The sequence below is a fragment of the Lissotriton vulgaris genome, chromosome 4_1 (assembly GCF_964263255.1).
Source record: "Lissotriton vulgaris chromosome 4_1, aLisVul1.2, whole genome shotgun sequence".
Taxonomy (NCBI): domain Eukaryota; kingdom Metazoa; phylum Chordata; class Amphibia; order Caudata; family Salamandridae; genus Lissotriton; species Lissotriton vulgaris.
In genome coordinates this window covers 796,438,109-796,455,739 of record NC_141691.1, presented here as the reverse complement: position 1 = coordinate 796,455,739, position 17,631 = coordinate 796,438,109, and the positions used below count along the sequence as shown (strand labels likewise).

Below are 17,631 nucleotides of genomic sequence, written 5' to 3'. Positions count from 1 at the left end.
TTAAGATAGGGTCACTGTTGGATGATATCCTGGAAGCAGTGGACTGGTCGGTCGAATGCACTGTTAAGTCTCTATATTCTTAAACCTGGGTCAAATTCAGAGTATCCGTAGAATGGTCAACAACCAAAAAGATACAAACCAAAAAGGGACCAAAACAAGGCTATATACTGGCCCCAATGCTTTTTAATTTGTATTTAGCCGACCTTCCTGATTTCCTGGCCTCAGGCTCGAGCATTTCCTCCCAAACTCGCTGGATCTAAAATCCAATTGTTGTAATACACAGACGACACCATCCTGTTAGATCAAACTCCAATAGGTCTACAGCGACTTCTAACTGCATTCTTGTCATACTGCAAAGCAAACAAATTGAAAATACAGATGACAAAAACAAAGACAATGATAATCTCCAGACAAACGAAGAGAAGAGGTTTATGGCGAGTCAACTGTCAATCCATCTAAACAGTCTCAACTTATAAGTACCTTGGGGTATGGATCGACCAAATGGGCATCAGTGGGAACAAATCAGTGATTGGCACATATAAATGCACAAATTGTAAATCTTGTGCAACAGCTATAGAATCGTCAACATTGCATTTTAATGGTCAAGTAATCTCACCTCATAGTATCAATAACTGCAAGCCTTCAAATGTAATTTATCTGATAATATATCCTTGCAGATTGGGCTATGTAGGTGAGACAGGTAGAGCGTTAAATGTGAGATTGACAGAACATAGGTTGCAATTAGAACGAAGAAAACGACAGCACCTATGGTTAATCACGATATTGAAAAGAATCATGGCACGGAAGATATGCAATGGTATATCTTGCAAAGAATTAGTCAGAGAGAAGGTTTACAATTAGATAAGATCAGAAAACTCAGAGAAGTTTACTTGATTTTTGTTTTGGAAACCTCAACTAAAGGTCTTAATCTTGATACCCTAGGATCAGGCAATAAAATAGAGATTAGCCATATAATACGATGAGTTACCTTCTTCTCTATTGTCATAAACGAAGGTTCACCATATGTGCAGAATTGTGGGATCCACACATTTTCTCTTGAAAATCTGGGAACAGATAAGTCAATAGAGAATGACTACACTAATAGGAAAAAAGTTAACTCCTTTTCCACTGTCATACATGTAAATTCATCAAACCTGCAGTTTTGTGGGTACCATACAATTTCTCTTGAAAGTCTGGGATCAGATAATTCAATAGAGAATAATTGAACAAAAAGAAAAAATAAGTCAGTTTAACTGTCCCGCTTTAAATATTAAGGCTCATTAAAACTGCTGAATGGTGATTTTTTGTGATCAGTAATTTTGCAGAACTATCGGTGATCATAAAATTAAAAAGAGACTGACCACATGGGACAAGAGAACATTCCCCCGCTTTAGAAAGTCTGGGATCGGATAATTTAATAAAGAAAAACCACACAAAAAGAAAAAAGTTTCCTGATCTTACAATCTTTAAATATCAAGGCTCCTTAATACTGCAGGACTGTGGTTTTTACTGTTTATTTTTAATTTTTATTGGTAACCTACAGGCAATTCAATCGAAGTTGCCATACTATATATAAGAACATCATCCTTGCACCCTTTGTTAAATATTGAAGTTCATTTGAACTGCAGAATCAAGGCAATATTGGAGATAACCACTAAAATTTTGTGACTTTATACACTTTGTCGATCAAATTAGTAGACATAAAAAAAGTCATATGCATCGTAGGGCAAGGTTAAAAATATGACTAAGACATCTATAAATAACTACTAAAAAATTTCGGCCATAATAACAACAAAGTGTAACACTCTCAAGAAGGCAGCAAATAGAAACAGTCTGCAGAAATCGTTAGAAGGTATAAATATTTATAACAGGTCACACACGTTGTGGTGCAAGGTCTAAACAGGATTGAGAGACCTGTAAATAACCATTTGAAGATGGCGACCATAATATCAATGTTGTTTATACTCTAGAGCATGGGTACTCACAAACTTTCTCTCGGGGGCCAAATTTACAGTGTGGTTTGTGTCGGAGGGCCGCACCAGTGGGGGCGGGGTCAGTGGGGAAGGGGCGGGGCTAGAGCAACAAAAAAAACTGTGATCATGAGGTTGATCACAGGTCCCTGCAGCGGACGCCATCGTCCACTGAGCCACCAGACCCGGCATACACACCTCTCTCTCTCTATGTCTCCCTCCTTCTCTTTCTCCCTCCCTCTCTTTCCCTCTGTCTCACTCACTCTGTCTCACTCACTCTGACTCACTCCCTCTCTCCCTCACTCTGACTGTCTCACTCCCTCTCTTCCTCTGTCTGACTCACTCTGACTGTCTCACCCTCTCTCCCTGTCTCCCTCTCTCTATTTCCCTTTCCCTCTCTATTTCCCTTTCCCTCACTCCATTTCCCTTTCCCTCACTCTATTTCCCTTTCCCTCACTCTATTTCCCTTTCCCTCACTCTGTCTCCCTCTCTCTCCTTCCCTCTGTCTCCCTCTCTCTCCTTCACTTTGAGGTCTCCCTCACTCTGAGGTTTCCCTCTGTCTCCCTCACTCTGAGGTCTCCCTCTCTCTCCTTCCCTCTCCCTCACTCGGAGGTCTCCCTCACTCGGAGGTCTCCCTCCCTCTACCTCCCTCTGTCACCTCACCCTGCCTCCGCTGCCCACACCCCCCTCCCGAGCTCCAACAATTTCCACCCCTTTGGCATTTATTTTATTTGCTGATTTTTTTAAGAATGGCTGCAGCGGAGCTACGTGTGTATATTTTATTTACCTGAATGGATGGTAAAAAGATATATATATATATATAATAATGTTGTTGGCCTTCGCTTGGTCAATACCATTAACCGTTCCCCAGGAGCGAAGAGAATGTCCCCCCCTTTCCCAGACACACAGTCTCCCAGTGTGAAGTTTTTGAAATACATTATAAGGAGCTGCATCCCTGAAAAATGAAGGGACCAAGAAAAACCATCAAAGAAGTCCCTATTACAGGCAGCAAGGAGGAGGCCGCTTCCCAGGACAGTGCAAGCTAAAATATAAAAGGAAACAACAAAATATATCTAAATCAATGGTACTAATATTTTAATGAACATATACAGCTAATTTAGCAATTGTGCACCCTTCCACGCTTACTTGTAGCAAGCCCCAGGCAGGAATGTGTAGGAATATCGTGAAAAGCAAATAAATAACGTTGGTAATAAAGTGCAGAAGGTACAAAAGTTGTTCAGGGAAAAGGAAGGCATGTGAGCGCTCCTGCGATAGGATTATGAAGGAAGAAGAAGAATGCGTAAACAAAAAATAAGAAACTCGAATGTCCGAGTATATGCGCAAACTTGCGTGTTGAAAATAGTTGAAAAAAGCCTCAATAATGCTAAACCAAAATCTGGCCTGGACTCGTCCGCAAATCAGAGAGTAATCCAGGAAGGTGGGGCGTCCCCCGCTAAACGCTGACGGCTTGCACTGATTAACGGGGATGCATAATCGCTCCCAGTGGAGGTAGTTGAGCAAAAAAAAACAAATGACACGAGAAACGCTGAAAGCCAAGCAATGAGTGACTACAGCTGCTGGTTTAAATCCGCCCTCTGACCTGACCTGCGCATAATCGTATGGGAGAGTGCACAACGTCCCTTTTTTCCCTACTCTTTCTGGGAGATGTAGTGTACCTACAGTGCATACAGCCCGACTCCTGACATATGTACCTTTGTGATTATTTGGTTATTAATGAAGACAATGGAAAATGGAAATGTGACAGCTTCCAGGCGCGCACACACACAGCCCCACCCGAGCACTTCACAGGTCATTAAAAGACCATTGGCATGTTAATGAGGCTTTGTTCACCTCTCAGCGCCCCTGCAGCCCCACTCTGACTATGGCGATAATCACCCGGCCCCCACAGAGCAGCAGAGTCTCTGAGTCGAGCTCTGGTTGCAGACACCCTTTGAAAAAAAACACAACTCGGGTACGATGTCTGCAAGGTCCGCGGGCCGCCAGGGAAGGCTTGCCGGGCCGCCACTGGCCCGCGGGCAGTACTATGAGTACCCCTGCTCTAGAGCATAGATCTTCAAACTTTTTTAGGTTGAGCCTCCCCAGCTGAATTTAGATGTTGCCCCCCCCACCACCTGACAGAAATTTCTGGAATCTGGTACACTACATAATCTACCGCCATCCGCATATCAGGCAAATAATATTAAACAGAGTAAGATTGCTTAGTAAACTGCAGGTTTGTGAGTGGGGTGGTTAAATGACAGAGGCTTATTAACCAAATCAAAATTTTCCAAGATAAATTGTGCTTACATTATTTTACTAGGGTTTTACGTTTGCAGTTGAGTCACTATGGGACAGTGTTATCTGGAGCAGCCCATTCACCTCCAAAGTATTTACCCTCAAGTCATGCAAATACCTAATCTTCCATAGCAAGGAAGGAAGGAAAGGCTAGCACATTTATTTTAAAATAAGGATCTCACAGGGTGCTGACATTCCTTCCTGTGACACCAATGTGCATTGATTATGCTAATTAGTACACCCACTTGTTTTCTCAAGACTTGTGCCCTAAGTGAGGGTTTAGGACACGTCGGGCTTATGTTTAAAAAATAGAACTAATAAAAACGGAATGATGATGCCTATTTTACTTCAGAGCAATGTTGTCTGACAGACTTTGTGGTGATCAAATGAATGTAGGTCCAGCTGCACAGTGAACTGGCAGCATTGCAATGCATGTAAATACAGCGGTGGCCGATGCAGGTAAGTGCGATGGGGCGGCGGCGGGGAACTTGATACGTGATGGAATAGGTCAAATTAAATAAATAAATAAAACATTCGGTCCCCTGCCCCACTCTACTGCCCCAACGCACTCGCCTGCACCAGCCGCAACTGATGTGTGGGCCTCCAGGGAGTGGGTCTAGGCAGAGAGTAGAAAAGACTGTTACAGGCTGAAAGGGTTTATATTGTATGCCCAAAGGCAGTGCTTAACTAATAATATTAATAAAAGTACAGGTGCCAAAGCTTTTATTACGTCACTTCTGCCACACTGGTTCATGCCAGGGTGCCTGTGTACCATGACAGTCAAATCTTGAACAAACCAACACACGCCTCCTTCTTCCTCCACCCTCTTATTTCTGCCTCTGTCTCATTCTTGCAGGTTGTTTTTCATGTCTGCTTTATCCCTTTGTCACTGTTTTCACAGCTTTCTTGCCCATTTACTTTCATCATATTCTGCTTTGCTCTTTCTTGCTCAAAGTTGGATGCTGAAAAAGAATTCTTGGTTCCTAAACATGAGTACCGGGGGCCTCCTTCGATATAAAGGGAGTGCTGCCCACATTTGAGTCAGGTCAGGAATGGACTAGTTGGAAGCAGTGTTTGTAAGATCGCCCTTTGCCCCAGTACCGACCTTGGCTCAGTCGCTTATGCGCTGCAACGTTAATGGTGTTGTCTTTTGTATTCATTGACTTTATGCTTCTGATTGCATTACTATATAATTGTATGCCGCATAAAGTGCAGACATTATTCAGTCAGGCAACAAGTGGTGCTTTACAGAGGTGATAAAGTAAGAAATAAATATAAGGCGTGAGTAGCGTACATTGCTAGAAATCCTTCCGTTCGCCACAGGTATGGAAAGGCTGCTGAAATTTCCCATAATCAAACCCTCTCATCTGCCTTTCCGCAAGACTGGAGAAACCCTACTTTTGAAGCACGTTGTTGCGAGATCACTATGAAGCATTTATTTGGAGCAAAATGTGACAGCTGCAAATTGTGCGAGCTAGCCACGCTTGCAATTCACATAGCTGCACATTTGCTATTGGCACAAAATGAGCATGGCACAATCAGTGCATTTAAATATAAAAAATAAAAAAAATTGAATATTTAGGTTCAGGCCCACATGCTCAAAGGATGTCAACCTTGTCTCTTGCCTTCTCCATAGTTCTTACTTTCTTTTATTTGCCATCTGAGGCTCCCAGCACCATTTCGAATTAAATTCCATTCACTTACTACAAATAAAATGCTGAACTGATTACACTCTAATGTGAGGGAACCTGAGCTGCCAAACTCCACAGTAGCATGAGCCAACTGCCCTTCATTTGTTTCCTAGACTATTTGATTTCAACCTATTATAACCACATCGCTGCAGCGGCCATTCCGCCGCAGCGCTAAGGGGGCCGCGCGGCGGGCCCATGCGGATGACGGAACCGCTCCGTCAACAGCCGCGGTTGAGCTGTGCTCATGACGGAGCGGTACCGTCATGGCCCCGTCCGCTCAATAGAACGCGCCGCGCAGGCGCGTCGGGCGGGCCATGACGGAACCGCTCCGTCATCAGCACAGTGCCACCACGGCTGATGACGGAGCAGTTCCCCACAGATTGAAGAACTCTGCTCTAGAGAAAGTTACAAATAGAAACAGCCTGTTGAAATTGCTCTAGGGTATAATAGCTGGATTGGCAAGTTTAAAGTATGCCAATAATTATATGTAAAATATTTTAGAAATCCCGACATTTCGTGTGTTAACTCGAGAAGTATACTGGGCACAACAAGGGACATCCGCTTTAACATGGTGGCTAAAACCGTAATGTACATGGGAGCGCATGACGTGATGATGCCATAGCGTCAACTCAAGTCGCGGCAGAGTATTTAACTCGAAGGGTTAGTAACACGCCTAGGCAGACGGAAACACTGCTCGGAGGCAGATACAAAGAACGCCATTTTATCGGTAAGCTGGAATCTAGTTCATTAGCATTTAAATAATGGTGCACTAGAAAACGAGGCCTAGTGTTATTAATACTTTACCCAGATCCATGCCAGGGGTCGCAGGAGTAGTCTATAGCCCTATAAGTTACTACAAATTTCGAGTGATGCAAAACTTGGTCTAAATCTGCCTTTTGTAACTATGGGTTGTTGTACATTATATGTTGACACAATGGCATAGTCACATTTGCAATGTACCAAGATCCATGCCAGGGGACACAGGAGTAGTTTATACCCCAAAAAGTCACTATAAATTTCGAGCGATGTAATACTTTGTTTAAATCTGCCCTTTGGAACTATGGGTCGTAGATCATGATATGTTGTCTCATCGGGTGGGTCGAGTCAGCTAGTCCTCACGATGTACCAAATAGATGTTCACTGAGAGTGCTTCGGCACTAATGGGACACTGATATCCTTTGGTAAATATTAAGCGATAGTTGGGAAAGTTGCTAATTAGGAGTCGTTTTATGAATTAAACTAGGTCCGCAATCGAGCCCGCCTTTGAGAAAAAAAGTAATTATCTACCAGCGTCCCCTTACATAGTAATAGAGATCTGTGACCATTAACGCAGCGCTTCAGAGAAAAGAAGGATTTAACTTAGCACACTTAAATATAAGAATGGTTAGCACTTGAGAATCAGGTACTTAAGACACGACCTAAGTAGCTTTTCTCCTTCTATGTTGTTCATCTACAGAGGCCTTGATATTTAAAATGGGTGACCTTGGAGGGTTTGAAATAAATCACACAATAGTCAGGGAGCTAAAGAAGTAGAAAATGGTGGCTCAAGACACTATAGGTGAATTTTAATTTTTCGCTCGTTCAATGTAAGGTTAATACTTGGAGTCAAATAAAGAATCTGTTGTAACAGTAGGTCTGTCTCTGTCTTTTACCCCGATGCACTGGTCCCTTGAATCGCATCATATGATTTTACTCATCAGCGAGGCAGAAAATAAAAAATAAGGAATATATCATCTTGGTTAGGCTCCAGTATACTTTAGGTATGTACATATGAATCAGTATATAGATAGCGGCTGACTCAATCTAAGTTGAAAGACAACATTAGAAAATTAATTACCAATCTACCACTGTTTCAGACAGGAATACAGAAATAATAAAGAGACCTCCGACCATTAGGAATAATCAAGAATTCGCATCAAGGGCTGAGAACAGAGACAATAATGATAACATAAAGTGAGTAACAGTGAATCGGAATAGCAATCTGTGTAAATCAGAGGTCGACCAAACCCCATATTTAGATAGCGAATTCTTATAGACAATATTTTGCATTTGTAGACAGGTTGAAAGTCATCCCAGTATTCTGACCACTACATTTTAAAGAAGATGCTTTTTTGGTGAGATAAAGGTACCTCGTAGAGCTATTGATGTAGATCTATAGATAATCTTTACTTAGCAAGATGTAAAACAGCATAGATAAAGTGGCTATAATCATGAAAGGATTCATTTTTATAAAGGATTGCTTTCTTTTCCAACTGTAATCTAGTGCCACACAGAGCTGTCAGTTTAATCTATAACCCAATAAATGACGAAGGACGGTGACTGTTATTATCTTTCGAAAATTCAGCACAGGTAATTAATATTTAGACTATAATCAAACTTAGTAGGAACAAATAACTTTCGGAAATATTTAAGATAAATAGAGTTTCAGTAGCGTAAACAGGACTGTGATAACATGCTGACACAAGTAACACAAGCTACTTTAGTATACAAAACGAGTCAGTAAGTAATACTTGCGTCTACACAGAAAGTTTTAAATTCCCGCCCACCCCAGTCTTTTGTTCCCTGCTGTTCACGAAAAAGATTTATAGCAGAATAAGCAGCACCAATCACAGAAGTAAAAGAGAATGTATTGTTATACCCACTTTGGTAGCAATAAGTGTTGTTCCGTTTCACCTTCCCTAGATCAATTTTCAGAATTATCAGTTATGTATCTATTCGATTGTATATCATTTTTGTATTGAATTAGAGCGTTCCAACTCTAGATGATCATTTTCAATTGTGTATCTCTTTTATTATTGTTTTATTTTTAGTAATTTCTGGTACAGAAAATCCCGAGGAAGGCATTTGCCGAAACGCGTTGGTGGTATTCCTCAAATCACTACCAGTGTTGTGCAGAAACAACCTTAAGTTCATTACAATTTGTGTTCAGATAACATAGAGTTGTAACCAGTGCAATATAAGTTGTAAAGTACATCCACTTATGTGCTGAAGCATTTAATGTATTGATTGAATCTATTTATATATATATTTTTTCTATCTATAAAAAAATTTGAAAAGATAAATAAAATCAAAAATATTTTTCTAAACTGTATGGTTTAGTGTGTATCATGTTGCTGTTGTGTGTCTAGAGTTCGCGCACTAATCCTATTGTTCATCAGCACTGAGCCTGGTGCCAAAGTCTTTTTCAAAGCAATTGATATCCTTGTTAGGGTATTTATCCTTTTTTCAGGGGCCCGAACTTAAGTTAGTATCTCGCAGACTGCCTGTGAGGGGTTTAATAGATATCATATTTGGACACATCTCGTAGATTAATATATCAAATTCTGGAAGGTCTGGGATTATGAAATGGAAGAATCCTGGTTGTATTGTCATTGTACATGTGAATGTGTATGTGAACACTTGGTAACGGGAATAAGGCACTATACAGTTGTGAGTTGTAGTTGGGGCAACTCATCCTCCATATACATACTTCTTGAGGACAAATCTGTTTCACTATGTCTAATTTACCCACATTCGGCTTCACGGATGAACAATTTGCCAACATGGTAGGCAGTTCAGCTTCATTTGGTAATCAAGCATCTACGGTCGCAAATAAAAATAAAGATGCTATAACACTACTAGCACTAAAAAAGAAAACGAAGTGTATTGAACTGCACGGGCATTATATGCTTGAATATCTGAAAACAGGAGTAACACCTCAAGGGTTGCGTGTTAGGAACATCCCTGGGCTTTTTATTCAAATTAAAGAATTTCTAGAACGATGGGCTTTGATATCTAATCGCTGCTCACGTGATTATATGATGTTAATTGTCAAAACAACTAAAGAGGTCTTAGAACAATTGGCATCAGAAATTCAGGACCTGGAAAATAAAATTAGAAGCTCAGGCATAGTGGAAGATAGCAAAAAAAGTTGGAAGATATTGAAAAGGATCTACATTCCTCTACAGCACAGCTTTCCAAACTGTGTGGCGCGACACATTACTGTGTCGCGCCCCAGCCGTAGGTGTGTCGCGGGATAAGATGAGATGACTTCTGCGGCAATCGGCAGAGCCCGGCTGCAGGGGCTCTTAAAAGGGCTGAAACAACAACAAAGCCCCATTAACATGCACAAGGTCTTTAAAGACCTGTTAAGTGCTCGGGTGCGGCTGTGAGCGGTCACGGGATGCCACACACGACGGGGGGTTTATTTTTATTTATGCATTTATATATAGCGCAATCTTTACCCAGAGGTGTCAGAACGCTTTACAATAGAGCAAAGTAAATTATATAAGGAATGAGAGTCGCATAGAAATAGGTAAAACTGTACTTGTGGTGAAAGTTACATTTTAACAAGTTACTGGTACATTCAAGATTATAAAATACGAAAAGGAGGCGCGATTCAGGTAATACGAGTACAGAATTACTGCTTGTTTATCTCACGTAGACATAGGAAGTACAAATGTGTCATGGAGCAGACAGAGCTTCTCTCATTCAAGCAGAAAAGGTGTAGCACAGCACTTTCAACACGCATAACAGTAACTCCTCTGCATCCTATAGCCTGGACTACCTCATACGATAACATTATCTGCTGCACTAAAATAAGCACACATGAAACTGTCCGGATATAATATACACACCGTACTTCAGATAGCCCCCGGAAGCGAAAGTTCTGAGGCCTTTAAATGCTGAAGAATGCTAAACCGCGCACCAATCTGGAACTTATCACGCACTGATTCAAGTGTTTTTGGTGAATGTGTCAGGCGCTGCGTGCTGCTAAAGAGCTTCTGGTTGAGAGGTGCCAATTAGGCGTGACTACTGCATGGGGTCATCAAAGAGCCTTTGGCAACACCACGCCCCCTTCTGGAGTTTATCTTTAAGGAACACCGGCATCAAATGCCTAAAATGGGCCCTCCCTTTCCCAAATGTCAGCTTGCAGTTGCAGAGGTAGCATGCTGCCCCTGGTATGCAGTTTGGAAGTCATCTGCATGTCAACCAAGGGCGGCTGAAGGCAGACAACTGAGCTGAAAACAGATAACAACCCATACAGAGTTTGTCCGTGGCCTCAGTGAATACAGAGGTTTTAGAATGGACTCGCACCACCCGACTGCATCGTGTTTTGGTTCCACGTCTATTGCAGTTTTTAAGAAGCAGACAGAGTTCAGTTTATGACTACAAGCTGGACACTAAGTATTGTCCTGCTCCGGCCATGGAAAACGGATGAGAAGTAAAGGAAGTAGGGCAGTGCTTAATTTGAGCAGGAGCTCTTCTAAGAAAGCAACTAAGTTGATAAATAATGGTAGAAAAAATCCTTTACGCTTTACCATGCAGCTTTTGCCAAACTTCTTTTGTTGAGCAAACTAGAGCCAAAGGTATCAGAGCGCTTTACATGAGCCCCAGTTGTGTTACAGACGGACACTTGCATTTTTGTGTGTGTGTGGAGTTGTGTGGGTGTGTGTGTGTGGGGTGTGTGTGGGGGGTGTGTGTGGGGGGTGTGTGTGGGGTGTGTGTGTGGGGTGTGTGTGTGGGGGGTGTGTGGGGGTGTGTGTGTGTGGGGGTGTGTGTGGGGGTGTGGGGTGTGTGTGGGGGGGTGTATGGGGTGAGTGTGTGTGGGGGGTGTATGGGGTGTGTGTCTGTGGGGTGGGGTGTGGGGGTGTGTGTGGGGTGGTTGTGTGAGGTGTGTGTGTGTGTGTGGGTGGGTGTGTGTGGGGGGTGTGTGTGGGGTTGTGTGTGGGGGGTTGTGTGTGGGGGGTTGTGTGTGTGGGGTGGTGTGTCTGTGGGGTGGTGTGTGTGTGGGGGTGTGTGTGGGGTGGGGTATGTGTGTGTGGAGTGTGGGGCCTGAACGCACTACAGGTGGTTCGGGCTCGCTCGCTGCGATTCTCGCGTTACCGTGTCCCTGAATTTTTTTTCAGAAAAAGGTGTCACCAACATGAAAAGTTTGGAAAGCTGTGCTCTACAGAATATCTTTCCAAACGTAAAATAGAGAAGTTAAGAAAGGATGTAAGTTTTTTTAGTTACGAAACTACTTACCCCTATCTGACAGAACAATATTACAATCAACCAGAAGGAGGTCAACAGGAACAATCTATGAATAAACAGTATAATTATGGTAAAAAGGTCACTACCGTCTCAGATTCCACTGACTCTGAAACTGAAGGTCAATATGCAGGAAATGGATATCAAGACTTTAGATGTAACAGTAGACAACAGGCACACAACCTTTTTCAGGGAGGCGTTTTATCAGACGAGGCAATTGGAGACCTCAATACCAACCGAGGTTCCAAGCGAACCCTCAAATGGACTACAACCAATTCCAGGCCAATCCACCGATGGGCTACAACCAATATCTAGAGACACGGAACAAAAGATATTGGAGGGAGTAGAGACCATACCTATTTTTAACCTAAGTGGGTCCCAGTTGTTTCCAACTATCATGTCAGTCCTGTCCAAAGGCCTCACATTTGCACCCCACTCAGGCCTTAATAAATTTGAATTGTTCAGAGACCTTCAAGCTTTTTTAAGAAAGATCAGAATAGAAGTTTTTTTCTCTAATCTTGAAGATCAAAGTGATAGGCTGGATTTATCAGGTCTTGCACCTAAATCAACCTTCACACCCACAGTGGAACAGTTACCACCAGAAGTGGCCATTTTTTAACAAGTTTTATACAACAAATTTAGCAACATAACCAAATATGTTCAGAAGCTCTCATCATACGAAAGTTTTCCAAGTGTGTTCAATCATGCCTACACAGTGTAATATTAAAGGCGCCAGTATCTGAGCTGTCCGCAGCTGCATATATGTTATGTCTAGAACGTGCGCTGATCAGTTCGAACAAAAGCAACAGTGTTGATAACCTTGAAGGCCTCGGCACTCACTGTTCAGACTATGCTTACGAGGCAAGTCTAGCAATGTGGAAAATTAAGTTATTCTCGAGTGAAGCCAAACTCTCAGCCTAACGTGAAACAATAACGTGTGTGTCGTGTACAACAGAAAGCAAAAAAGGTAAAATGGCGTTTAAACTTCTAATAAGCTCATGCTAACTTAACACTGTAGAAATTCAAGGCTCAGCCCCACTACACTGTTACCTAAATATATTGATACTATTCTATATACCCATGTATCTCGAACACCAGCGTTTGTACAAGACACCAGACATATCATAAGTCTGGTCGAAAACATTACATTCTGTCCAGATACTCAGTTGCTGGTCACTATGGACATAGAGGCTCTTTATAGTAATATTCCAATCGATGGGAGCCATAGCAGCGGTGCATTGGTTCATCCAGACCTATAACATCAAATGTCCATCCGTGTTCATCTTAGACTGCTGTAAGCGGGACAACAAAGGATTCCACAATATTTAACGTTTGTTTCAACTTGGTCCTTTTATTTCAGGATTTCTATTTACAGAGGAATAATACGTCTTATCCTCAAGGGGAATTTTATCTGGTGTTCTCAGTCTTCACAGTATTGAGGTCTTCTTCGGGCAGATCTTGATTCACATATATATCTGCTTCGCCTCAAAAGAGAATAATAAATAAAACAACTTGTTGGTAAGGTTTTTCTGATTGTTTTCCATCACCACAAGGGAAAGGAGTGAGGAGACACCTGGTGGTTACGCATGTGCGATGATAACGTAACTGGCAGGTTATAGGGTGGAGTGTAGACGTGTGTGACCGGTGGATTAAGGAGATGGGGGAAGACTGTGACAGGGATCAGGAACCTTCGACCATTCTCCCGACTCACCTCTTAACCTTGGCACGCACCTGTGAAAGCCACGCTCCTCCGGGAGCATGGCTGGAGTAAAGAGCAAATTCGTAGGCCTTCTGGCTCCTCGGAGATTTCAATCCGTTCGGTCTTGGCGGTCAGTACTGGGATACCGGCGTATTCCCCTCTTCTGTTCCGGGACTCGTTTGTCGGCTTCGGTGGTCTTGGAAGCGTCAGCTTTTACCTCGGCATTGACGTCTCGTCTCTCTTTTTACTTTCCGTCGTCGCTGTTATGAGCTCCTTTTCATTGGAAGTGGAGTGGATGACGTGATCTTTGGACTGGGTAAGAGTGGTCTGCTTAATTCAGACACTCTGTTCATCACCACCCCCTTTTCTGAATCGTTTTTGGCCACTATAGGTGTGGCAGGGTATACTCAGACATGAGTCCCTTTCTCACTGCACCATCAGGATTCAAGCAAGCCGGGCCGAAGACGGCTGAAATGCCAGAAACCGGTCCCCGGTAGCTTGTCTCCTTTCTGGTGAAGAATTGGCTTGGTAGTTTAGTCTGCCCTGTTCCCATGATGCACTGGGCCAGGGACAGACTGATTTGCATATAGCCAGGTTCTGAGCTGGGATGGTGCAGTGAGATAAATAACGGTGATGGATCAAGCCCTGATCTTTGGACTGGGTAAGAGTGGTCTGCTTAATTCAGACACTCTGTTCATCACCACCCCCTTTTCTGAATCGTGAAGGCTGGGGGCAGGTTCACCGGACAGTCTCTCCCACTTGATGGGACCTGGTGTGAAAGTCGGCGTAAGAACGTCCGGGTCCAATACCGCTGCTGCAGAATATTCCTCCGACTGTGGAGAAAGGAGAGCATTCTCATGATCAGGTACGGAGGGTGTCGGGACCCTGGGACACTGCCTTAAAATAGTGCTATGTGACAAAAAATGTTAATTCAATAGTCAGCTATACAAGCAAAAACGGGGTGTCAGTATGGGGGCATCATGTGCGCCGACATTGGCTAATATTTATATGTCACAATTTGAGAAGCGATATGTCTTCAACGAGATAGCCCTGTTCTATGAATCAGTGACTAAATAGTCACGATACATAGATGATGTCTTCTTTATTTGGAATGACAGCTACGAAAAAACTACAACAATTTCGGGAGTGGATACATTTTATGTGATGAAAACATACATTTCACAAATCATATCAGTACAGAACAGGTGGAACATCTAGATGTAATGATAAAACATGAGACAGGTATCCTGGTGGGGGATTTATTTGTTATACCCACCGCCAGGAATACCTTATTACATTATGACAGCTACCACCCTGCCACCCAGAAAAATAGTATTCCTTTTGGAGAATTTTTACGTCTCAGACGGAATTGCACCAATATAGACGACTTTGACAATAAAGCCGAAACAATGAAAAGGGAGTTCTTGGCCAGAGGCTATCCCAAAAAGATCATAAGAGATTCCTATAAAATAGCATATTTTTACGATCCACAGCATTTGTTAAGGCCCACTAAAGATGAAAAAGATCCAACGTCAGTTTTATCACCCGACACTAAATGAGCGACAGGCAGTTTGCGCAAGTTGACACATACTTAATGTAAATACACCTAGAGCAGAACAGATTCCCAAACCCATGTTTGCATATAGACGCAACAAATGCATAAAAGATCATGTGGTACAGTCACGCATGAGGAAAACGTACGTTTCTCAACAAATGAGCATCAGTGGGAACAAACCAGTGGTTGGCCCATATAAATGCACAAATTGTAAATCTTGTGCAATAGCCATAGAATCCTCAACACTGTATTTTAATGGACAAGTAATCTCACCTCATAGTCTCAATAACTGCAAGACTTCAAATATTTATCTGATATGTCCTTGCAGATTGGGTTATGTAGGCTAGACAGGTAGATTGTTAAATGTGAGGTTGACAGAACATAGGTCTGCAATTAGAACGAAGAAAATGACAGCACCTAAGGTTAATCACAATATTGAAACGAATCATGGCCCGGTAGATATGCAATGGTATATCTTGGAAATAATTAGTCAGAGAGAAGGTTTACAATTAGATAAGATCAGTAAATGCAGAGAAGTTTAATGGATTTTTGTTTTGGAAACCTCAACTAAAGGTCTTAATCTTGAGATACCCTGGGATCAGGCAATAAAATAGAGATTAGAAAAATAGAACAATGAGTTACCTTCTTCTCTATTGTTATATTTGAAGGTTGAAAGGATGTTCAGAATTGTGGGATCCACACATTTTCTCTTGAAAATCTGGGAACAGATAACTTTTTTTGTGTGAAAAACCTTTATTTTAGCATTCAATAAAAATACAAGCATGGGCCTACAACCGCGGGGGACGGCCGCTAGACAAATTAAGACCGCCGATATCACAGTACGACACAGCTCATCAGCCGACAGCCCAGAGGTCCGGCAGCGATTCAGGATAAAACTTGTATTAGAATGCACAACTGGGTTCCAGGATGAGACAGAGGTTCCATTTTAGATTATATAAGAGAGGATCAGGTGCCATACAATCAAACAGAAGAATGCGGGGGACAGGGTAAGAGACAGGATATGCATGTAATAACCACTATAATGGAGCATTGGCACCAAAGCATATAGATCGGTACAACGATAACACAATATACATTCAATGTTGCGCCAGTTCTCGGGGCCTGTCCACCCAGAAATCAGGATATCATAAAAGCATAAGCACTAAATACAAGCACACGATAAGAATCCGAATGATTCGTAGCTATACTGATCCTTTAAGGAAAGAAAGAGAAGAAAAAGAAAGGCCATAGAAATAAAAAAAGGCAAAATAAAAAACCCTTTCCAGCCCCCCCACCCTGCACCCCTGCAAATGGCTACAGCATGACCCCACTAGCAGCGTGCCTGTCGCCCCTAATAACTAAAACCCTAAAAGTAGGAAAAAGAATGGAGGAGGGCTTATCCATATGGGCTCCCAGCCCCTTTAGTCCCCCCCGCCAGAAACAGCCACCCCCTATCACTAAAAGACAAACTTATGACAACACTATAGAAGAAATTAGAGGGTACCGTGATACACCGCCCAGCCTCTTAGATCAAACAGTTGCAGGTCGAACACTTGTGAAATTCACTCCAACCCTTCCCGACCTAGTCGATATTAACCTTGGCCCTTCCGAACAAGCACACAAAATCCCCCGCCCCCCCCAGCGAGACCCAAAGGCACACAAAGAAGTAATAAAGGAGAAGAGAGTCATCAAAAATCAATCCGTGGGGACTTTCAGGCAGTGAGTTCATAGGAACTTTAGATGCAGAAGAACTCTCCCTCCTAGATGAACAGTCCCAATGTATCCTGCACAGGAGTCGTAGTCACCAAGAAATGAAAAGATGACCACTAAATGAATGGAAAGTCATAAACAAAAGTCTCCGGGAGGGGAACGCCTTTTGATATCTCCAAAGTCGATAGTGGTGGAAGGTTCGGCAATACCATGACATCCTCGGGAACACCGTCTCCCAGGGCACCATCCGATGGTTCCAATACTGGTTTCCTCAAGGAGTTCTCGCACTGAGTCAAAATGACCGCGGTTTGAATGGCTGCAGATTCCTGTTCCAACAGTAAGGCTGAGCTCGGTTCCACCAGGAGCATCTCAGATAGGCGCGTGTCCAATTTGCTCAATAAGATATCCACCTGTGAGCGAAACGCCCATATTTCTGCCAGTATTGACCTCAGCGATGGCTCATGCACCGTTCGATCCATAGTCTCATGCCCAACACCAATCACAATCACCTCCCCGGGTGAATCTGGCATCCTCGGGGGGGGCAAAACAGGATCACGAACGTGCCGATGCGGAGGGTGACCGGTCTTTATTCGCAGCCACGGTCTACCCGATTAAGGCTGCAGGCCAGAGACCCCGAACCACCGAACCCCGGCGGGCCCAATACCGGGTCCGCGGGGCGGGGACCCCCACCCGCAGCCA

General features: G+C 42.9%; 1 protein-coding gene across 2 annotated transcripts in view; it reads right to left on the bottom strand.

Annotated features, from left to right (window-relative positions):
- Nucleotides 1–17,631, bottom strand: part of C4_1H5orf22 (chromosome 4_1 C5orf22 homolog) — a 520,226-nt gene that overhangs the window by 484,500 nt on the left and 18,095 nt on the right. Inside the window, exon 2 of one of the 2 annotated variants that reach the window (XM_086965125.1) lies at nt 989–1,064. The exons of the other annotated variant lie outside the window; for it this stretch is intronic. The gene's annotated coding sequence lies outside the window, so the exon portion shown is untranslated. The remainder of the gene's footprint in view (nt 1–988; nt 1,065–17,631) is intronic. 2 annotated transcript variants of the gene reach the window in all.